At 39.9% G+C, this 24,744-nt stretch overlaps 1 protein-coding gene across 5 annotated transcripts in view; it reads left to right on the top strand.

Annotated features, from left to right (window-relative positions):
• The window catches only part of GTDC1 (glycosyltransferase like domain containing 1), a 258,004-nt gene that overhangs the window by 18,805 nt on the left and 214,455 nt on the right, over positions 1 to 24,744 (top strand). For 4 of the 5 annotated variants that reach the window (XM_024213651.1, XM_024213652.1, XM_024213649.1 and 1 more), the window contains exon 3: positions 19,600 to 19,668. The gene's annotated coding sequence lies outside the window, so the exon portion shown is untranslated. Of the gene's footprint in view, positions 1 to 19,599; positions 19,669 to 24,744 lie in introns of those variants that run through there. The other variant, XM_024213653.1, reaches the window with a different exon arrangement.

Below are 24,744 nucleotides of genomic sequence, written 5' to 3'. Positions count from 1 at the left end.
ACAGTTAGCTCCTACCAGCTTAAACCAATTTTCTGGTTTTGGATGTACAATTTCTTAGTTGTCCTACAAAGATGTATGCATGGACAGTCTTATGCACTGTGTGTAGTCTTGTTGAACTCAATAAAATTGCTCACAATGTGTGAAGTTAAACACATGCATAATACTTTTCAGGATTGGGGCCTATGTTTTTTTCCACTTATTTTCTCCTTCATTAACGTATTGAACACTCCCTTTATATATGTAAAATGGGTATACTGAATTAGCATGAGACATACATGTAGATAGCTCTGTGCTTCCCTAGGGTTGGTAGAGGCATTAAACGTTCCTAAAGCAGAACCCAGTTTGTAATTATTTCTGTTGTCTTTTTCTGCTTTTATTTTTTCCCATATTTGCATATCTTTTCTTTAGTGATCTTGGAGGGAACATTGATAGTGTGTATAAAAGAACCCGTCAAATACTAGCCTGTGGCCTTCTATTTCAACATGGTTTTGACTGACTGTATACTGGAGCTTGTATTACAAACATTCACACAGGGATTTCCCTTTTTGACTATAAGAACTAAATAAGTCTTAATGCTTTCTGAACATTAGAGTCAGCATTCAGCAACCATGAGGTGTTTGCTTAACAATGTGTAGTTCACAGGAACTGATTGGTTTCACAGTGTAGGGTGGAATAATTGCCATAACCTAGTCTCTGCTGATGCATCTTATATAGCCATTTCTGCTACCTGAAGAACTCCTGCTTCCACATTTTCTGATGTTGGTACCACTACGTGCTCTGAATTAGCACATGATTTCCAGCTGATGAAAATCACTCTTGGTGTCTCAAAGATGAAACTACTAGGGTTGAGAGTCACTAAATACTATTGTTATCCTGTGACTCTGGAGCCTAAAAGAGGGATCTTAAATGCAACCATGGTTTTGAGAAAAATCCCACATTCTGTCACTGCCAATGGAAACTATAACTGAGAAACTCCAAGATAAATAGCGAATGACATTCTCCTTGTATAGTCCACACTACATTTGCTCAAGAAAAGAAATAGTTTAAAGAACATGACATGCAGTTCCTGATGTAGAAAAAATCCCTTGTGTGCCTAATACATTGGAAAACATTGTTCGAGAACAGCTCATCCTGCTGTAAAATTTGCCTCCATAATATTATCAAGGTCATTATCAGCTTAGGTTATCTGCCTCATATGTATTGAACATAATGTCTGAGGTCAGCTTTCACTTGCAAATGCAAATATGTGGAATATTTGCTCTGATTTTGTTTAAGAATCAATGTAAGTTATTTTGTTTCACATCCACTCTTTTTTTACTCTTCTCACTCATCCTGGAGTAGTCTTCTCCTTAGTTGTTCAATAAACATATACTTTTCGTACAGCTAAAATTAGGGAATAACAATTTTATGTAAACTAGGCAGTGGAGTCACCCTGTTCCCCCTTTTACATCTAAATGTTGTGCAAACAACCCTTATGTATATTATACTTGTGGACTGGCTCTCTTACAACCCTTTCTAAATTATACAGAATTAGGATGATCTGATTGTCAGATGACCGGTTTTGTTGTTGAAGTTCAGGATATTTTTCCTGTTTAATTTTTTAAACTAAATCCAGTATTTATAAGACATATATCATAAGTTGGTGATCTAGGCTATCCCATAATAAGGACAATGTGTTGTTGCATTGCTGCTAGAGTAGTATGGGCGTGAGATTGTGACTCAGGAACTCTCCCCACAGCATATGCTGCTTGACACAGCAGCGTAATTACACTATCAGGCACATTGAGGGGGTGAAGCTCCTTCCTGCCCACTTGAATGAGCTGGGGACATAGTGGACCCTGCTTCTCCTGCACTCTGGAAGCAGTGGTATGGTACACAACCATAAGGGCTTACATAGGGGTGCTTCATGCCCCCTCTAATCAATTGTGCAGGGTCGGCCATGAGCTGGTCCAGAGTACTGTATATACTCGTTCATAAGCCGAATATTTTTGGTAAAAAAGTGATGCATCAAAGGGGGGGGTCGGCTTATAAACAGGTCTACACCAAAATTTGATGATTTTAAACTCTATGGAATCATTGAATTGAATATCTAATACATTGTCGTTTTGTTTACTTGGAGCGTCTGCAGGCATGGAGCTCCTCAGTTCCCTGGGGCTCCCATTGGCTGGGAACAGTTAACCAGGGCCACAGGGAGCTGAGGGGCTCCATGCCTGCAGATGCTCCAAGTAAACAAAATGTCCCGACCCGCCAGCGGCTTACCCTGATGGGCCAGGAGCCAAAGTTTGCCAACCCCTGAAATATAGGGTCGGCTTATGAAAGGGTCATACAGTTTTTGCTATTTTTACCTAACCATCTTGGGGGGTCGGCTTATAAATGAATGAGCTAATGAACGAGTATATACATGGTATATTACTAGTTTAAATGGATAGGGGTGTGTGTGTGTTATCAGGATTATTTAATGGACAATCCGAACCTGTCCCGCACCCCATCCATGGACCTGAATGCTGCCTTGTTCTCAGCACCTTTGGAGATTTTAGATCAGGGGTCAGCAACCTTTCAGAAGTGGTGTGCCAAGTCCTCATTTATTCACTGTTATTTAGGGTTTCGCATGCCAGTAATACATTTTACATTTACAGGGGCCGGCGGATGGAATCCCAGACTGGCAGCGGGCTCAGCGGGCCAGTGGCAGGAAGCGGTCGGTCTGGGGTTCCGTCCACCAGCCCCTGCCAGCCAGGGTCCTGGCTGCAGGCCCCACTCAGCCTGCTGCCGGTCTGGGGTTCTGTCCACCCAGGCCGGCAGTGGGCTGACTGGGGCCGGTGGCCGGGACCCCGGCTGGCAGGGGGCTGGCGGACGGAACCCCAGGCCGGCAGCAGAGTGCCACTGAAAATCAGCTTGCGTGCCGCAGGTTGCTGACCCCTGTTTTAGATAAATGGGACTCAGATTCAAACTGTTGTTGTTTTTGCTTTGTAAAACAAAATCCCCTATTAGTGTGGCCCACGTTTGGATAGTTTGGTTACAAATAGAATACTGTGGAACATTGCTACATTTTCCCCATTTTCCCCTTGCGAAATGAATGTTAGATATTAGGTGTCTCCTCTGATTACCAACCTGCCATAATTACTCAATGTTTTTGAAAGCGGTTCAACCGATTTTTACCATGTCTTCATATTTGTTCTCTTTTTTCTAGAATATCATTCAAGATTTAGGATGCTATGGGGACTTGGGTCACTAATGATTGGCTTTTAAATACTGACAACAAATATTCTTCAGAGATTCAGAGTTTTAGGCCAGAAGGGACTACTACGTCATCTAGTCTGACCTCCTGTATATCACAGGTCACCAAGACCATCCAATACCCACTCACTGCATCCAGCAACCAAAATTTGACCAAAGTATTTTAGCCTATAGGAAATCAGATTATGTGCCACAGGCAGAGAATAGGAAGATCCAAGGTGCACCAGTGCCTGAGGCTCCCACAGTGACAGAGAAATGATTTAGTGAGATATACCCAGATAATCCTGGCAAATGATCCACAACCCGCATGTTGCAGAGGAAGGTGAAAACTCTACAAGGTCACTGCCAATTTGATCTCGGGGGAAATTCTTTTTTGACCCCACATGTGGTGATCAGTTAGACCCTGAGCATGAGATCAAAAACCAGCCAGCCACATACCTGAGAGAGAGATTGTACTTGACCGTCCCCTTGCAAAGTCCCTTCTCCAGCCATGGCCATCCTTGATGCTTCAGAGGAAGGAGTTCCACCCCTCCCAGGAATATGTTGGGGAAGGGGAAAAAACCTCTTCATGATCCATGCAGGTGATATTGATATTTTAGCAGCTTTTGCAGCAATCCTTCAGTCCTGCTTGACTGCATAACACTGTTGGACTAAAAGTAATGCATTTTTAGAAGTACTTTTCCTTTATTCTTTGTCTTTTGTATTTCACTTAATTTGGACAGTAGAATATTGACTACATACTGACTTTTGATTCTAGTCTGTTTCTGGGTAGTTTCTAGTTTTCACGTTGTAGTACAGTGCTGCAGAGTTTGAGAAATGTTTAAGTCCCGAACTACAGTAGAACCTCAAAGATACGAACACCAGAGTTACGGACTGACCGGTCAACTGGACACCATGGGGAACCGGATGTAAGCTATCAGGCAGCATCAGAGACAAAAACAAACACCAGAAAGTACTGTGTCTGTATTGCATCTTAAAGGTAGGCACATCTGGACTGCCTGTCCTCACCCCCTACTCGCCATGGCTCAGGGCAGTCGCAGGTAGGAGGTGATGAATGTCGTGTGTCCCCCCCCCGCTGGGAGGGGGACAAGCTTGTAAGCTCAGAGCCCGGGAAAGAAACTTCCCAGCTGCTACTGAAACCTGGCCTGGAGTGTAAGCTGCTGGAGCTGGAGCCCAATCTCCTGCCTGCATGCTGCGCTCTGGAGCAGCTGCTCAGTTTTAAAGGGTCACAGCCTGCACCATGCGCCCACTGACACTGCGGTGTCCCAGAGTACCTCACTCATCATCCTTGCAGTCAGGAGGCTAGAACCAGCTACCTATCCTCACCCCCACTCACTGGGCAGCCTCTGTAGAGCTGAGAGCTCCTGCTCCGAGCAGTCCGCCCTGAGAAGCATCCCATAATGGCTTCTTCAGAGTTACAAACATTTCAGAGTTACGAACAACCTCCATTCTCAAGGTGTCCATAACTCTGAGGTTCTACTGTACTTAACATTGCTCTTTTTAAAGACTGCATTGAAATCCCAGTCCGTCATGTTCCTGTGGTTTAAGGCTTACGTGAGTGATATTACCATGCCAATTTTTATAAATGGAAATGTGTTTAGATCATAAAATCCAATCATAACTGGAGTTCCAGGTGGTTCATCTTTAGGACCTATCTTGTTTTCAATTTGTTTAGCTCCATTGGCTATTATTTCCAAATATGGGTTGAAGTGTCACAATTATGCTAATGTTAACGGTTTTGTTGCTCTGTTAATAAAGAAGTGCTGTGGGTATTCCATTGTTTAAATGCTGTTTGAATATCTGGGAATGGATGTCCGTACATTTCTTGTGTTTGAACTTCAGCAAATCTTAGGTGCTAACTATTGAGCCTCAGGCTATTAAGTGTGCCAAATTTTTACTTTGATACTGGGTCCAGAAATTATTTCACTAAAACACGTGACTTGGGGTTTTTAAGGTTTCTGCATAATTGTTCAATGGTGGCCTATGTGTTTAGGGCTGCATTTTGCTATTTGAGAAAGTTGTTGCCAGGGGAATTTACTGCTGCAGTTAGGAGCCATATTATTTTCAAAACTAGGTTTATTGTAGTTCTGTCATGATAGGCTATATTAAAACTTAGTTTGATTGGTCACTATAACTTAAAATGTTGCAGGTACTGTAGAAGTTTAATTGGATAAAAAAATCATATTACTGCTACGTTAGAATCTAGCCAATTCACACTGACTGGGAGACAAATAACAAATGACTGAATTTTGCCAGCTAACAAAGAATAATAAAAAGCAAATCCATTACAAAATGTATGGTATTCATTTATTTAAAAGATATAATTTAGTTCAATTATTGATAATACTTCAGTGTATTCTAGTAAACACACCACTGTCCTCCCATCTCTCTCAACTTCACCTTCTTCCCACCAAAACTCTATTTTGTACCTTTTTTCCTCCCAACTCACTTGTTACGATATATAAACTTAACCCTAGAACTGATGAATGCATTGATCTCCTTGGGGCTCCACCAGTGGCCATCATTGGGGTCTACCCTGCATCCCCTAAATGTTAACAAACTCAAGAGGGAATCAAAGGGGAAGATATATATCAAAGGTGAGGAAGCCCTCATCGAGACTGGTCTACCCCCCAAGCTCCTTTAATATTAAACTACTGAGAATGGTAAAGACCAAAGGTGATGGAGACAGGAACTGTGTTTATTTTTTTGGTCCAGGGGCCTCAGTTTTACGGAACATTTAGCTATCTTCTAAAAGCTCTATTGTCTACCCCTTAATATTGACTGTTTTCATTAATACATTTTAGCTCTAGAACTCACTTAGCCAGTAAATAATAGCTCTTGTTCATCATGAGTGTATTTTTAAGGCTTTTGAATAAACTTTTCATGTTGATCTTGCTTTTGTTTTTTCTACTGATTTATTTTTTAGGATTGAGTATTTTACATTGTGGTGATCCATGATGCCAATAGTCCTGAATTCTGTAAAGCACGTAAGCATATGCTTGAATTTAAGCACATGAGTAGTCCCCACCGATGGCAGTGTTTCTTAGATCAGTCAGACTACTCGTGCTTAAAGGTAAGTATGTTCTTAAGTGCTGGATTATAGCCTATACTGATAAAATTTGATTTATATAGACCTTACTTTTCTCAAAATACGACTTTTCAATCTTTTATCTTTAGCAGTCTTATACTGAAGTATGTAAATCTCAACATTTCAATTGCACCACATTGCAGGGTAGTTGTTTTTTTGCAAACTTACTAAAGTATGTACGTGTGTGCGTGTATAAAATTATCTCAAAACTGTATTGTAATAAAATCCAGTACCAATGGCATGCCAAGGTGCTATGAAGTGTTTGTAGAACACAGTGTAAACCATCTAGTTCATAAAATATCACTCAATGTCTTGAAGGGGAACCTTACACTAGGAGTAATCCAGACAAGTCAATAGAACCATTTATAAAGTTGAAGTCTCAGTGTGAGTAAAACTACCACACTCTAGCCCTTATGGAAGCATTTTAGTTGGAATATGTGATACCTTATTTAATTTACCTGTTTTCTGTTTACAGTCATATTAAAAAAACATTCTAACTACATCAGGAGGGTAGCTAGTACAGTGCTTTTGCTTTTAATAATACTCAGAACTTACTGTATATAACACTTTACAAACATTGCCATAGTTAAGTATTTTTGTCTCCCTAAACCTGGAATCCCAATCTGCCATGCAATCACCATCTCTTTTTTTCAAATTCCTCTTTAAAACATACTTCTTGATGATGATAACTATTAGTAGAGAAACAACTACAATAAAACCATGGAAGGAATAAGACGTATGACGTGCTTTGCTGCTTCGTCACACTGATTTTTTGTTGTTGTTGTTGTTGCCTCCCTACCCTCAGCTTTGCAAGATGTCTACCTAGATTGTAAACTCTTCAAGATAGGGAATTGTCATTTTGTGTGTCCATAAAGCACTGACCATATTAATGCTGTACAAATAATAACAAAAATGAGATCCTAATTTCACTGAAGAGAGGCAGAGAGGGGTTTTGATTTGCCTGAGGCCATAGAGGGATTTGAAGTCAGATCCAGGATTAGAACTCGTGTTCCTGGCTCCAAAGCCAGTATTTAGACCATAAGACACCCCTATTCTCCCCTATTTTATGTTGCTTTCTGATGATACTTTTTAAAGTACATTCATAAAACCCAGTACTGCAGATTCTTGATACATGTACATGCAGTCACTAGAAACCCAAAACTGAAGGCTGTTGTGTGATGCAAGTTAGACTAATTTTTGTGTGGATGAAAGTTAGATCCTCATGCTTGAAAATCTAGTTTAAGGATTCTAAAGTAGGCTATTATTTTTTAATGTTATTGAAAACTGTTCACTAATTAGACAATATCTGTTCTAAAACTTTCTGTGAATTATCAGATGAACACAAAATCATATTTCCCTTTTTGAGACAGATATCACTGCTGTCTTTGTAGGTAAAGGTGTGTTTCACATGTACATGTAGATTACTCTTTAATACTTCTTGAATCTGCTTTCAATGTACTGAGATTTTTCAACGTAGTGGTTACAAAAATTTTGCTAATGCGCAGTTTCATACTGCGAATTATGTGCGTAATATTTTGTCCAGTGGGATTCTGTATTGCAAAATTTGCATAGTTATAGTTCTAGTGACATCGTATCTCACATGAAGAACCCAGGGACCTGATACAATATCAGTAAAACTGTCTCCTAGGTATGATTCAAACAGTTTTATTAGCAACATATGGGGTATGAAGGAGCCACAGAGGGTAGTTTTGAGTGTAAGGGTGCTGGACTGTCTTTTTCAGCATGTAATTATATCAGTTCTCTTCTATGGCATTATTTGTAGCTGCTCTGGGATTGCTGAAAAATAACTACTAATATGGTGACACAAAGGATCAGAATAAATTATAATTGTTGACTTTGCAAGAAATTCGTTGGCAAAAAGGCTTACTTTCCCAAGCTCAGTTGTCAGTTCTGCTTTTAGCTTTGTATCTAAGCCATATACACAAAATAATGTTTTCATGAAAGTCTTAGGTTTTACTGGCATTCTGACTCTCTTGCATAATAGATATTCAAAAAGTAAGTCAGAGATTTCAATTGGCAATATGGTTATTTTTCTTTTTTTTATCTCTGCTCTTTGCTAGCCATTTAAGGCTAAAAACATGCTATTTCTGTAATTGGTAACTAGTTATCGAATGTTTTTATTGCTGGAATAGAACGCATTTCTCGGTATCAAAAATGAGTTATCTTCAGATAATCAGTTCATCATTTTAAAACAGTTGTTTGGACATTAAATCCTAGCAACAATACAAACTGAGGATTTTATTAGTAGTATTTTTAATAATAATTTATTCTTAAATGTTAATACCTCATGGTGTAGTGAAAAATGGCAGAAGTTAAGGTGTTTAATGTTTTTGCTATCCACTAATTGAAGCACCAGCACAATATATTTGTTTAAGAGGAGTAATATGTTGACTGCTGCCCTAGTAATGTTTTAAAATATTTGTGTATTTAAAGCACTGTGGGTCAGATTATGCCTCTATGCAGAAAAACCTGCATAGGGGCTAGGAAATTCCCTGAGATTCTGCTCTCAGAATTCCCCGCTCGTGGCATTTGGCTTCGTTGCAGAATAACTGGGGGGCCAGCTCGCAAACCATCCTGCATCCCCAAGAGATCTGTGGAGGACTGTGACATTCTTCAGGGTACAATCTAGACTGATGGACAGCTGTGTCCCCTCAATTCTCCAACCTGGGGTGCCTTTTACACTGCTTCACTGTGAGAGCAACCACTCCTGATCTGCTCAGACATCGCCTCCAACATGTAAATCACTCCCAGCTGTATGAATGTTGTAGCCAGCCACCCATGAGTTACAGTGTGGGAAACACTAGCAAATTCCCAGTCCCAGACTTCCCCCCAGAAATGTGTCTTGTACTGCTCAGCACCTTCTTGGAGAATACGAGCTCATATAAAGTCCGTCATTTCGTTAATAGAAAATGATATGAACAAACCTTGTTATCTCAAATGTAGTTTCCCAAACACTTCGATCCAAACACACACTGGTTTAGATAAAACAATAAAATAAGTTTATTAACTACAGAAATAGAGATTTTAAGTGATTACAAGTAAGGAGGCAGAAAAGTCAGAATAAGTTACAAAGAAATTAAAGTAAAATGCAAACTAATAGCTAGTTTAAACAAACTAAGTGACTTCAAAGCAAAAGTTTCTCTCACCACATGCTCTAGCACTCTTACTGGCTGGAATCCTTCCAGCCAGGACCTTGCCTCAATTTGTGTTAATTTCCTCATCATTCAGGTGGTGTTGATGCCGTGAGAAGAGATGAATGGAGAGAGAGATTTTGGGGCCTTTGCTCTCCTTTCTTATAGTTCTCTTTTTCTTTGAAAATAATCTCAGCTGAGGTTCTGGAGATGGGAACCTCCAGCTGTTCGTTGCCAAGATGTAAATTTCTTGCTCGCACCCTTTTTCCTGCCAAAGAATGGCTTCTTAACCAGGCGATAGTCCATTTAATTTCATTGACACCTGGCTGAGGCGTCAGTTCGCCTTCTGTCCCTGAGGAACTGGTTTGTGGCTGTTTTCCCACATTTAGAATATGTTTTAGTAACGTCATACAATAGAATCTTATAACTTTACATACAATGTTGCCACACATATTTTACCATGACAATAATGATCAGCAAATTATGAGTTTTCAAATGATACCTCACAATGCATACTTTGTACAAAATCCATTATAATTTTGTAAAAAGGGTGAGCATAGGGATACTGACTGTCACCGTGACATAAGGCTACCCATGCAGAGGCACTGAATCTGAGACACCTGCCTCCTCCTTAGTGGTTATTAGAGAAACACCCTCAATTTCTGCTTTGGGAGTTCATTTTAAGAGTGTTCCCCAGCATTGAGGGATTTCCTCAGCAAAGTCAACACAGTTTTTGGTTGTATTAACTTTCCTTTAATGTTTCTAGTAGATGCCAGGAGCAGTTGTGCATCCTCCCCACTCAGTACTCCAGTCTCAATCTCAGCTTGCCCATGTGAAGATTCCCAGATGCACAGAGTCATTACATTGCCACTGAGTTAAGTAAATAAAGACACAACATCTGTTTTCTAATTGGAAAATGAACAGATCCCAACTTTTAGTCACATAAATATCATAACCTCTGTGTTACCCAGCATGTATGGTCCCAAGGCTACCACTCAGTATAGTAAAGCGGTGCATCTTCAAAATGTATTTATTTAAAAAATAAACACAACTTACACTTATTGTGGCCTTACAATAACAAAAAATGTACAGTTTTGATGCAGTTGCACTTACATGCTTTGTATTTTTCTACTTTTTGTTTTTCTGTTTCTGTTTAAGCAGACTGCAGGATTTTTGTAAATTTCATTTTACTGCCTGCCCACAAGACGGAAGCAGGTGAGAAGAGCTTGGGAAAAAGGCAATACATATATGCACTTGCAATACATAACACAGTTGATATTTCATACTTTTAGTCTACCAATCTTGCACATCCCTTTAACTTGTATAACATAAACATTTTATATATTTGTAAAGTTTTATATAATTAAATTTAAAAAACCTATTAAAGACTAAAACTGAATATCAGAGATGAAAAACATCACAATAGCAGGGAGAATTACACTGAGAACTTGTACACCACTTTTCACTTCTTAGTTTCTACACATTGCACTGCTTTTTAGCCTCTCTTTTTAAACTTTGAATGATTTTATAATCTGGGTAGCTAATTTACAGAGAGGTTATTGCTTTTGTAGTTCAAGTTGTGGCTTAAAATATTTATATCCTCAAGTTTATTTTTTCTGAAAGAATATATCCCCCTGAGGTATAATAATGCTGATAATACTTTAGGGCTGGTCTACACGAGAAAATTAGATCGAACTAGCTACATCGCTCAGGGGTGAGAAAATTCCACAACCCTTAGGTTAGTTTAACTACGTCACTATCTCCTGGTGTAGACAGTGCTAGGTTGATGGAAGAATTCTTGAACTGGCCAGAGATAGACAACCCCTAGCATCAAGAGGAGAGGTGAAGTCCTGCTCCCCCTGGGACACACATGAAGATTGTGCCTACGTGGCATCCATTGGCTAGACCAGGGGTCGGCAACCTATGGCACGCCTGCCGATTTTTAATGGCACGCTGCTGCCTGCCGGGGTTCCAGCCGCTGGCCCCGCTCAGCCCGCTGCCAAACCCAGGCCGTCAGCGGGCTGGGCGGGGCTGGCGGTTGGGACCCCGGCAGGCAGCAGCGTGCCATTAAAAAATCTGCCCGGCCCAGCCTGCTCTTCTCCGCTCCCCGCCCACCGCTCTCTCCTGTGGGGGCAGGGGGCAGAAGCTTGGTCCTGCCGGCTGCTGCTGAAGGGCAGCCTCCACTGGCAGCCAAGCTTCCTCCTCCCCTGTTTCTTCCCTCAGCGTGCTGGGTTCCTGCCCCTCCTCCTCTTCCTCCCTGCGGCCGAACAGCTGATGGCCCTGGAGAGGGAGGGGGAGAAGCGGAGCCGGAACCGCAGCCGCAGTGTGCTCACTGCTCCGGAGAAGAGGCGGGGACGGGGCCTTGGGGAAGGAGGGTGGAATCAGGGCATATCCCCTCCAGTCCCCTGCTGTGAGCCACTCAGGGCAGAGAGCATCCCCATGACTCCAGCCCACACCGCAAGGCCCCTGCCCTGACCCCTGCATCCCCCTCACACATACTCAGCCCCCTGCCCTGACCCCTGCACTCCCCCACGACCCCAGCCCTGACTCTGGCCTTTTTCTCCCCCACAAAACTTTTTGCATAAGCTGTTAGGGGAAAAGCAATAGTGCTGCTTTTTTAAAAGAAATCCCCCCTTTTTTGCATCTCGTACCTCCTAGGTTGTGAGGTATGCCCAGCGGATTCTCAGCAAGGAACACCTGATGAATGGAGAGGTCAGCTACATGAATGCTTCTAAAGAGTCATCCAAAATTAATAAATGTAATTATAGGAGTGTAAATGTATCCTGGTTTTGATTGCCCTCTGAACACTTATTTGAATTTTTTTTCCAGACAAGCTGAGTTGTCTGCGCACAAAGAATGTAAATTATTTGCATTTGCAGTGTCCAGCTCCCCCATACTCCATGCCCTGACTCCTGCACCCCCTCACACGCCCCCAGCCCTCTGCCATGACTCCTGCACCCCCCTCACATGCCCCCAGCCCTCTGCCATGACTCCTGCACCACCCCCACATACCCAGCCTCCCCACACCCTGACTCTTGTACCCTCCCACCCCCACCCTGAGCACCAAACGGAAACTCCTGCACCCTTCCCCGCCCACACATTCCCACCTGCACCCCTCACACCCAATGGGAGCTGCCCAGGTAAGCGCTCCACACCCAAACCTCCTGTCCCAACCCTGAGTCCCCCCCCCCCAATTCTAGCTCCTGGCCAGACCCTACACCCCAACCCCCAGCCTGCTCCTTCACCCCCAGCCTTGTGCTCAGTGCACTTCCACCCTCAGCTCAATGCAGAGAGAGAGGAAGAGAGTGGGCTAAAACCAGGGATAAGGTAGGTACCCACTCTATGTGGGCAGGGCCAGGACCCCAGACTGGCAGCGGGCTGAGCAGGGCCGACAGCTGGGACCCTGGCTGCAAGGAGCTGGCGGACGGAACCCCAGACCGGCAGTGGGCTGAGCCGCTCAGCCCACTGCTGGTCTGGGGTCACGGCCGCCGGTCCCGCTCAGCCTGCTGCTGGTCTGGGGTTCTGGCTGCCGGCCCCTTGCCAGTCGGGGTCCCAGCCGCAGGACCCGCTCAGCTCACTGCCAGCCTAGGTGAATGGAACCCCAGGCTGGCAGCGGGCTGAGCGGGCCGGCAGCGTAAGATCAGCATTTTTAAAACCTTGTTTACTTTTACATATGACAATAGTTTAGTTATATAGTATATAGACTTATAGAGAGAGGCCTTCTAAAAAACATTAAAATGTGTTACTGGCATGCGAAACCTTAAATTAAAGTGAATAAATGAAGACTCAGCACACCACTTCTCGCCGACCTCTGGGCTAGACTATGAATGGGATGGAATACTTGATTGCCTCACTCACTTGCTGTGTATGGAGCCATAGGGGCATACAGCAGTTATTCTCCAATACCTGTTGCCTTGTGCTCCCTACCCTGTGATGAAGGTATAGTTTGAATGTCATTTCCAGGATGTTGGGGTCTGACTAAATCACCACATTTGGGTATCAGGAAGATTTTTTATTTTTTTTTACCTTGGCACAAGATTGGCAAGGTGTCCAATAGGTTTTCTCACCTTTCTAGCAGCACCCTGAGCTTCAGTTTTAGGTTAATAAGGAGTAAGGACAGGAATTAAAAGTTGTAAGATTGTAAGTGAGGTTTGTAATTTCATCACAACTTGCAGCCAGAATCCAGTGTGGGTAAGAGGCTCAAAAGGGCCAGTTCCCAGAGATAAGCATGAGTGATGAACCCAAGAAATGACTGGTAGACCTAATGGCCCAGGGGTGCTGGAACAATTTGTATAATCGGGGTGCCAAGAGCCATTGAACCAAACTCTAAACCCTGTATATGATGGAAAACACTTAAAGCCAGGGGGTGCAGGAGCACCCCTAGTTTCAGCACTTATTTAATGGCCTATAGGAAGGAAGGGAAACCTTAAGTTTTTGAAGACTGAGATGGTCTTCATGTATACCCTCATTCCCCCTTTTTGAGACAGAATCAGAGGACTCACAGGTGGGCTGAATCCTAGGAGGTAGGCTGAATCCTAGCGGCTAGGCTGAATGGGGCCAATCCTGAATATTGGTTATTTGGCATGGAGGCAATTTAACACCATTCTGGATCCAAGTAAATATTTGGTATTTTTTGGTGGGGAGAAATTATCCGTTAAAGTTTAATAAAACTGTGGCTTTCTGCTTTAAAATATGTCCCTATGTCAGTGTTTCTTTCCGCATATCCCAATCAAGATGAAGTGTTCAGATTTTGTGAATTTTATTTGCATATATTTGTAATGTATGTAACCCAAATTTCTCGCAGTATTTTGATGAAAGCTTAGAAATTATTATCCCCAAAGCAGTGGACATTCTCAGGGAGCTAAAAAGCTACTCCACTGGTAATATTTGTACAACAGCTAGGGTTATCTCTTTGACTCCAAGAAAAGCTTACAACTCCACATTTAACAGTTTCTGTAGCTCTCACACATAATTTTTACGTATAGCATATTTATAAATGCTATGCAGCTTATTTTGACATACTTTCATTTCATTTTGACATCCTAATTGACCTGCAGCATTTGACTCAGCCCATCAAGACTATATTGACATTGTATATATAAAATCTTGTAAATAAAATAGCTTAAAAGATTTTAGAAATTACATGAAATGGAAAAAGGAATGTTAACAGAGACATTTGTGTAGTACATTATGAAATTATCAAGACCTTAAAAGTCAATATTAGAAATAGACCAGCACAACTAATATTTGTTATATTAACTTCTTTATAGATTGAATAATTTTCTGCTGATATATTTTAAATCTAATTTTGTGGAATAGTTTAGCTGTTTTAAAACACACCTTCCTCAGAAATGAGACAAAAATAATAATCCTCCAACACTTAATCTTGCATGCTATGTCATGTAAATATACAAAATGCACACACATCTTGTGGTTCTAAGAAAAAAATGGGGTTTTTGATAATGTAAAATTTTGCCTTGATGTGATTAATCAAGGACATTATGCCATGCCATAACTAATGTAGGAAAATCTATCTGATCTGATTCTTCTCAGTGACAATGTGTCATAATGTGAGATAGCAAGGCCAAATATGAAAAAAGGAAATTAATACAGTGTTTTTAAAGTGTTTTTAAAAGTCCAGTTTGTGAATGTGCTATTTTCTTTTTCTTTTTTAGGGTTCAGTGTTTCATACTTTTGATAATTAATTACATGCTTAGGAAAATATCCACACAGTGTGGTGTCTGCAGATTTACAGGTAGTATTTTATTTATCATCAACCATGGATAGGTTTAAGATGGTTTTGGCACATAGATGTATCGCAAACTCTGCAGATGATGTAAGCAGTAGCAGAAGGAACTATCTTCAAATAATTTGATAAAACCAAGTCGAGCACACTCAAATAATGTAAATAGCCAAGTGGTTAAATTTATTTATTTAGTTCATAATTAATATTTTAAATAATTCATATACCAACTAAATTTTCACTTCTGGTATCTTGTCGATAAGATGTGAGGTTTACTATGTTTAAAAAAATCCAAGGGAGGTGCTTGACATGAGTATATTTAAAAAAAATTGAAAACAGATAAAATATATTTACAGTATTGATGAAACATATAATATTACATGCAATACACTTTTTACCATAACTGTTTAACCCTTCTTACAGAGATGAATAATACTGAAAGTCAATGTGATTTAGGATCCCAAGTACCTAAATCACTTTTGAAAATTGGTTGTAGGCTCCTAGTCACTTAGGTAACATTTTCAAAAGTGACTATCATATTTAATTTCATACATTGCAAGCCACAATTAAATGATTTGCTATGAAATATTACCATGTGGAGCACAATAACTAATATACTAGTGCAGTGCTTCTCAAAGTCGGGCCACCGCTTGTTCAGGGAAAGCCCTTGGTGGGCTGGGACGGTTTGTTTACCTGCTGCATCCGCAGGTTCGGCCGATTGCGGCTCCCACTGGCCGCTGTTCACCATCCCAGGCCAATGGGGGCTGCGGGAAGCGGCGTGGGCCGAGGGATGTGCTGGCCTGGAGCGGCGAACCGCGGCCAGTGGGAGCTGCGATCGGCCGAACCTGTGGACGCGGCAGGTAAACAGACTGGCCCGGACCGCCAGGGGCTTTCCCTGAACAAGCAGTGGCCCAACTTTGAGAAGTACTGTACTAGTGATAGACATGGCTAGTTTATAGAACAGAGACAGGACTAGCTTTGGGTTCTGTGGGCCTGGTTCATCTCCTTCCTTGCCAATGACCAGCTTCCTCTTCCTTGTGTATTTTTAAAACACACATCCTGGTAGGTAAACCCTCTTATCTGCAACCCTGATAACGTTGTGAACTTTTCCTCATCATGTGGTTGTGAGGCTCAGCTAAATTATAAGCTCAAATCTCCTATTTTTCATGATATCTCTTTGACATGTTGTGCTTTATTGTTGGAGGAATGCATTCCATTAGGCAACTGTGTAACTTCATAATATCTCATACAAAGCACTGATACCTGTCATATGGTAAATAAGTACATAATTATTTGTTGTAGAGGTTCTCTAAAAGACAAGAGAAGTTATGCTTTCCTTTCATGCTGAATTTCTGCCTATCCACGTCTTTACATTTACTGGTTCATGCTTTCCAGCATATCAAATGTTCCGTGGTAAATTCTGACTGAGATTAGTTTCTTAAGTATACAAAGCATAGTGCGTTTTAGCTGATAATCAATAATTCAATAAAATACTGTGCTGATTTTGCATTCAATCCTGAAGTGCAGAGTCACATAACTGCAGATGGTCACCACCCACAGATCATTTTTGTAATGTCCTTTTTCAGATAGGCCCAAGGCAATGTGGTATAGTGCAATCAAGATAGAATTTGAGGAACCGAGGAACTCATGGGTTCTAATACTGGTTGTGCCATTGGCTCACTGTAAGGGCAAGCCACTTCACCTTCCTGTGCCTAGTACTGAATCTTTAAATATCCTATCTGTAATAATACTCACCTGCCTACTTCACAGGAATGTTGTGTAGATTAATTACAGTTTGTAGTGCTTTGAACATATACATCATGTAGTATCTGATAAATATTATTATTTTGAGTGTAATTTCTAAAACTTCAGAATTTGTACATATGAGTGATCTATATATTTAAACCCTTTGTGAAAAGGGTACAAAAGTAAATGCTAAGATCATATTTTTAAATTGAATCTATTTTGTTTTTAACATTTGCTTAAAATCTAATGAAAACCTTATGTTATGAAGTAGGAGTCTCTTATTTTTTGAAAAAATTTTTTTTAATCTGTTTTTGTTTTTTTGTTTTTGGTATGATACTGAAAGTATAGCTCAAACAGGAAAGTACAAAAGAAAGAACACACAAGTTCTGGTCAGCTGTTTTAGCTTTTAAGTTATAGATGCTTGTTATCTAACAAATGATTAAAATATGTTTTCTTTTAAAACTTATGGGAAAAGCATATTTTTCATTTCTTTATGCTGTCTTTGTGCAAACAGAGTAAGAGAATGTGTTTGAGTGTCAGAAGTAAGGAGTACAAATAGTTTTGAATCATGTGGTTGCAGTCTCAAGAGTACTTTTGAGAGTGAAACTAGAACACATTTTAGCATTTCCATCTGCATACCTGTAATTTGCATCATCTCTAAAAAGAAGGCATTTACCACGCGCTTGTAAGGCGTATATCGAAAGTGCATGCAGCAAATGTCATGCTGCACTTTGGTTTTGGAAGAGGCTGAGGTGTGGGGGAAGATTTGTTTAATTTTTTCAAAGAGGTGTAACACGGGCTTTCCCCATTTCAAAGTAAAGGCAGATGTAAAACAAGTGTTGGTGCTTTATAGACACTTGTGTATGTATATGTATGTTTATATATAGGCTTATACACTATGTTCTTTTTCAGGTTTTTCTGACAATTTTAATTTGAATAGTATCCACTGGAAATTTAACATGATTCTGGTAAACAGTTAATTATTAATTTTAGGTGATTTCCAGTATGTCAGCTCATTAAATCACTGTTTTGACACACCTTTTTAAGAAATACTTTTCATATTTTTGAGGACAAATGAGATGTAGCTATATCAAATATTTTCCTAGGAAAGAGTTGGAGCTATAGAAGTGTTGGCCAGAATTTCTAATTGGAGTAACAACCCCTCAGAGCCATCAAGCTCATTAGGGCCTGGATCCAGCAAAGCTTTTATGCACATGTAAATTTAAGAATGTGAATTTTCCCATTGATTTCAACAGGACTATTCATGTGCTTACAGTTATACATGTGTTTAAGTGCTTTTCTGGATCAGGGTCTATGCTGGCAATAGAGTGGCATGGGGGATTGTACAAAGGAATGTTATCCAGATCCGGGAGAGGCTAATTTGGCTTTTTTATTTATGTATAGGCAGGTGAAGGTGAAAAGCCTGAAACTTAGAACAGTATATTTAATGTCTCACAAGAGTTGTCCAGAGCTTAATGAACTTGTGAGGATTCCCTAGATTGTTTCCCAGCCACCATCTTCCTGTCAGTGACACCAGACAGCCCACCAGCATCATTTATTTAACCAGCCAGAGAGGTCAAAGAGGTGAAGTAGACTCTCCCCTAAAAACATGCAGTCTCAGCAGAGCTCTTACCCCCTGTTAGCCTGCGGAGTGAGAGACCAGAAATTGAACCAGAATCTGCGTATGGTGGTTCTAAAGCACTATAACTGGTTCACTAGGCAATGTTGTTCATCTTGTGTTAGGGTAGAGTTTTGCATCTGGAAGGAGGGAGGCCTAAAGAGGAAAGGAGTTTTGAAATTGTGAATTTAAAGAACCTCCTTTTACAAGACCATTTGAACCATATCTGGGTTGAAAGAAGCTGAAGTCTTCTTAAACTCATGATATGAAAAAGCTGTTTACTGGTGTGAAGGTTATCAACAACATTATTTTGCATTTTTATGGTTTAATTTGTATTTTTGTTTTTAAGGAATGCAGCAGTATTAAACAGAGTTAATGAAAGCTAACTGTATAATTTAAAGTGGCAAGATCCCACAGCAAATTCTCATTCGTTGGTGTTTGGCTTTTTTTTATAGTACACTTATTTATTGGCAACTGGAATATATATATTCTTTGTGAAACTGTCGTAAAAATGAAGCTATCGTAAAACTGACAGTTTTGACAATAAGAACTGCCCTTCAATATTTGAAGCCTGCTGGGCTCCCCATAGAAATTGAAACTGTAAACATTTTATGGAGGCAGATGAATTGCTAGGATCCTAACATAAATTTTAAGAAAAAGAACATCTTTTTGATATAGCTGCATGAGTGTCTCTGTGTTGACTTTCTCTGAAATAGTACACAAAAGAGGAGCCACATATATTTTGGTAACATCAGGATGGAGAACCCTGTAGACTTCCATTACCATTAATGGAGCAGAAGAACACAAACCATATATACTTTGGCCCAAATCTTGCAAACATCTGCAGGCTCAGGGCCTATATTTGTTAAAATAGGTGGTTTCTGGTTTAGCTAGGTTTGTCCCCAGCTAACTGTTTAGCAAGCGATTTTTTCACATAAAAACATCCATGATTGTATATTTCTGATCATTTAATATATTTGGAGGGAAAATTAAATGTCTTTAATTTTCTTTTTAATAGAAAACCAGAAGTGGAAGAAAATGAAGTATTTTTGTGTTCACGCTTTGCATACACCAAAACTGAAACAAAGTAAGGAAGTTCACGTTTTGTTTGTTATTTCAGCCTTACTGTTTCAGGTGAACATCATCCATCTCAAAGCTGTGTTAATGGGATCAAAATGGCTACTTACACTTACTAGCAAAAAGGGATGACTGAGTCTTGCAGATTTTTTTCTTATGTGGTGTTTAACTTAATTAAATTAGATGTTGTTCATTTAAATTGTATTTTGTAGTCACATTGTACTGAATCATAGAAATCAAAGTAGCTAGATTATGGTTTCTTTCTAGGCATCTCTGCCTTTATAATATTTACATAATATTCCCAAGTTTAAGTATCAACTGCCTACTACATTTACTCACATGTGCAACTGTTGTTAATTGTGCTCAGTCTAGTCCACTGAAACTCAAAAAACATTTTTGGTTCTTTGTAAGGCCTGCGCCATTAGGGCCCTACATCTGTGTAAAGAGATCTAGTGTTAATAGAATAAATTTACATTTATGGAAAAATATTCCAAACCTCTGTTTCTGAAATCCCTCTGAATAACACTGCATTTCAGTGTACCAGAGAATTTCAGCACAATAAGCAAGAGAACATTCTTTCTAGTCCTGTTGCAATTTTTATGTTAACAGCACCCAGGAAATACAAAGACTTTATGCGGGGTCAAAGATGCAGCAGACTTAGAACCTACGGCTTGTACTCTATCACATACAAAGAAATTGTACCTTGACTTAGAAAGCTTGGGCCACATCCTGCAATACTTACTTACACATATGAATAATTTTATGTGAGTATTCTTACTGAGTTCAGTGACACTATTCTTCTCCATAAAGTTACATTAATAAATGTTTGTCGATAGGGGCATTGGTATATATGACATTGTACAAACATAGTCTAATCTTGTAAAACCTTATTCATGTTCGTAGTCCCACTAAAGCCATTCATGCAAGTAGGACCATTGGAATCCTTGCTTGTGTGAATAAGGACTTTTCACTTAAGTAATAGTTTCCATGATTGGTCATAGTCATCCATACTCGCTCACATCTCTGTGTTACTGTGTTTTCACACTGCAGAATGAGTAAAAACAGGTCAGGCTGTATCCAAGGAAGATGGATTGAATTTAAAGCTACATATGTTGTCTGATCGTTCCAATACAAAAGCTATTTGCTGACGAGCTAATGCTGTTTACAGAACATTGCTACTGCTTTTTTATGTTATATTTTTACAATAATATTTATGTCAACTTCTGAAAGTCATTGTTAAAGGGGCACTGGCTGAAAACTACATGGAAAATTGTTTCCTATCTCTAAAGAGTTCTTATTTTAATCAGCATTCTTTTGTACCTGTGAATCCAAATGACAAAAACTGTAATCATTCAGTGAGGAAATAGTTAATAATCAAAAAGCTTTGCAAAATAATATCTCGAGAGCTTGTTGGTTTTGCTCAGGAAGTTTGCATTTCTTGAGTTTGTGCTACCTCATTATTTCTAATATTGAAACTACAGTTTACCAGTCACACCAACCTTTTAAATCAAGAAATGAGCATAAGGTTTATTAGCTTAAAAATTGAGTCTTTTTATATGGAAAATATCCAGTTAGACTTATTGCGCCACTTCTGCTTTCACTTAAACTGGTGTAAATCTTAGGTAACTTGTATGAAGTCAGTGAAATTAGTCCAGGTTTGTACTAGTGCAATCGAGAGCAGGATTGTTTAGCCATTACCTCAGAAAGTAATTATAACTATAGTCAAAATACATGACTGCTAAATCTTAAGATTTTTTTTTAAATGTTATTTCTATATCTAATAAATCTGATTCCTAAAATAAATATAAAGAGGAAAATTCATTTTAATAACTGTTAGCAATTAAAATCTATATTTTAATTTATTAACTTCTCAGAGTATTTGGATTGATTTTCTGAAAAATAAGAACAGTGAAAATAAAAGTATCTTGGTGAGGCAGCAACAAAAGGATTCTGCGAATCAAAGTTAGGGATATTTTAGTTCCTTACACTGATACTGGACACACTGCTTATGATTATAGCACCTCAAACGGTAATCACATCTGATCACAAACTGAATAGGCATGTGCTTGGTCAGTTCTTGGATAGGAGACCTCGAAGAAAACCCTGGTTGCTACTGGAAGTGGTGGTGATTTGATATATGGCATTCTTCCATCCTGGATCAGTTCTGAATCAGTGTCTCTGCAGTGCATTAATGGTCATCGTAGCGCTAAAGGTGCTGTCTTCCTGATGAGATATAACCCAAAGTCTTGACTATTTGTAGCTACTAAAGCTCCTATGATGCCTTGGGCCCATGAACCTTATTTGTTGGGCATATTCCAATTTGGGTAATTCCTACATGAAATTTCCCTCTGCAGTTTCATAATGATAGGTTAATGATATTCTTCTTCAATTCCTGTCTTAATCTGCTGATGACTGAAGTCAATGAGACTAAGCATGATGGGACATTTTTGCAGGATTGAGACTATAGTTTATAAAGTGTTTGAGACGGAGGAGATTATGAGGAGAGTTTAATAAAACTCTTCAGCTTGGAAAAGAGACGACTAGGGGGGGATATGATAGAGGTCTATAAAATCATGACTGGTGTGGAGAAAGTAAATAAGGAAGTGTTATTTACTCCTTATTAAAGAAAAACTAGGGGTCACCAAATAAAATTAATAGGCAGCAGGTTTAAAACAAACAAAAGGAAGTAATTCTTCACACAATGTACAGTCAACCTGTGGAACTCTTTGCCAGAGGATGTTGTGAAGGCCACATCTATAACAGAGTTAAAAAAAGAACTAGATAAATTTATGGAGGCTAGATCCATCCATAGCTATTAGCCTGGTTGGGCAGGGATGGTGTCCCTACCCTCTGTTTGCCAGAAGCTGGGAATGGGTGTTTTATTCATTTCCTTTTGGGCACCTGGCATTGGCCATTGTTGGAAGACAGGATACTGGGCTAAATGGACCTTAGGTCTGCCGCAGTATGGTCACTCTTATGTTTTGATGGATCTTTCAGGGTCTAAAATGTGAGGGGATGAAAGCTGTTTAAATTGTTATTGGCCCAGATTCTCAGCCTAAGTTTAATTGTCTTTGCACTGCTCCAGTAGTGCAAAGGAGACTTAATACTGCCCCAGAGTGGCAGTTGTGGGCTTCCCTGTCGCATCCCATGGTGGCCTAAAGCTAACGTAGGAGACAGGCTGAAACCATGCTCTGTGCTCCAGCCAGTGGGCTTGTTCTTCAGTGACCATTTCTGTTGGCATAATTTAGAGCCGCTATTAGGCTCTTCTAAATCATGCTGGGAATCAGGGCATTAGCAAAATGGCTTACTTTTCTTCCTCCCTCCATCCAGGTTCTGTACTGATCCCAGCTCAGCCAGACCCAGTAACGTGGCCCATATTTTGTGTATATATCAGAGAAGAAACATTTAACATCAGTATAAAACTATTCACTAGACTGAAGTATTTAGTAATTACAAATCATTATCGTATTTAGAGAAATTCATTTTATGGAAATTGCAAAAACAACCCAATAAAAGAAAACCACACAACCAACCAAAGTCCCCAAGACCCCCCAAATCAGTTTTTTAATAGCATCAGTATAAAAATATATGTATGCAAATTGTGAATTAATATTGTTTTCTAAGCAGACATCAAGCTAATAGCTTGGATAATACTGCAAAATCAAAGATTGAAACTGTTTGCCATAACAAGATATTATTAATTACATATAACTTCTTTTTGTCTGCTGTTTAGAAAAAATAAATATTTTCATCAAAAAATAAGTCTCTGCAATAAGTATCACCATTACAATTTAATTTGTCTCTTAGATGTAATTTGATACTATTCACTTGTATGCCATATACAGTTTCCCAACTGCTGTTTCCTTTTTAGCAACATCTTTCAGAAGTTACAGTGTATTTCTTTCTGAATATAAAGCAGTTTGGTATACTAGAAATGCTTTAGAGTATATCAGCAAGTCGTTATAGTGGAAGTCTTTGAGAAGCAATACATTAGGCAAAAAACAGCAATAGAGATACCTGCAGTGAACACCATACGTGCCCTTAAGCAAAGTACAATAATTAGTTGCTCTTATTTCCATGCCCACTGTCCCAAGTGTTGATATTTATGAAAGGCAAAGATCACTGCAATACCATCTCAAGCTCTGCTCTGTTGGAGTTGTTTATGCTCATTCAATTTTTAATGTACCTATAAGATGTTTTGATGAGGGCACTTAGCCCAAAGGGGTTTGCATCGCACCTTCAGTGATTTAAACACAAAAATAAGGTTGGTTCTTCAGAATATTTTAAGTGCTAACTTCTACTCCAATATTAATAATAAACATTAACAACTATCGAAAAACAATGTCATATTTCAATCACTGAATGTGATCTTGGTTGTTTCATGTTCATGGGATGCTGGTCATTAAAAGTAGTAAAGTACCTAATGTCAAGATATCCTGCAGCGGTAGAAATTGCTCACATCTTGTGGGTACCTGATATGCTACTTCAGGGGTCGGCAACCTCTGGCAGCGGCTCGCCAGGGTGCTTACCCTGGCGGGCCGGGCCAGTTTGTTTACCTGCCGCGTCGGCAGGTTCGGCCGATCGCGGCTCCCACTGGCCGCGGTTCGCTGTCCCAGAGCAATGGGGGCAGTGGGAAGCCGCGGCCAGCACATCCCTTGCCCGCGCCGCTTCCTGCAGCCCCCATTGGCCTGGGACGGCAAACCGCGGCTAGTGGGAGCCGCAATTGGCTGAACCTGCCGACGCGGCAGGTAAACAAACTGGCCTGGCCCGCCAGGGTGCTTACCCTAGCGAGCCGTGTGCCAGAGGTTGCCGACCCCTGTGCTACTTATTTCTTAGATATTCAGATCATATGTTTTCTACTTCAGTTGACAGACGATATCTGACTAGAATAGACATTTTTCCTGAACATTTCATGTGATGTGACAACCTATTATATAGTGTGCACATACGGTATGTTTTATAAAGCAATAGTTGAGAATTATGAATCATATTAATTACTAGTTTATGTATGAAACATCCATTTTTATTTCAGGAGATTTAAACTATGTACATTTTAGAATATTAGTGTTGCTTTAGTATTGATTAT

Source organism: Terrapene carolina, unplaced genomic scaffold (assembly GCF_002925995.2).
Source record: "Terrapene carolina triunguis isolate 2854851 unplaced genomic scaffold, T_m_triunguis-2.0 Scaffold62, whole genome shotgun sequence".
NCBI lineage: Eukaryota > Metazoa > Chordata > Testudines > Emydidae > Terrapene > Terrapene triunguis.
The sequence above is the reverse complement of the archived record's forward strand: the minus strand, read 5'-3'. Positions and strand labels throughout refer to the sequence as shown.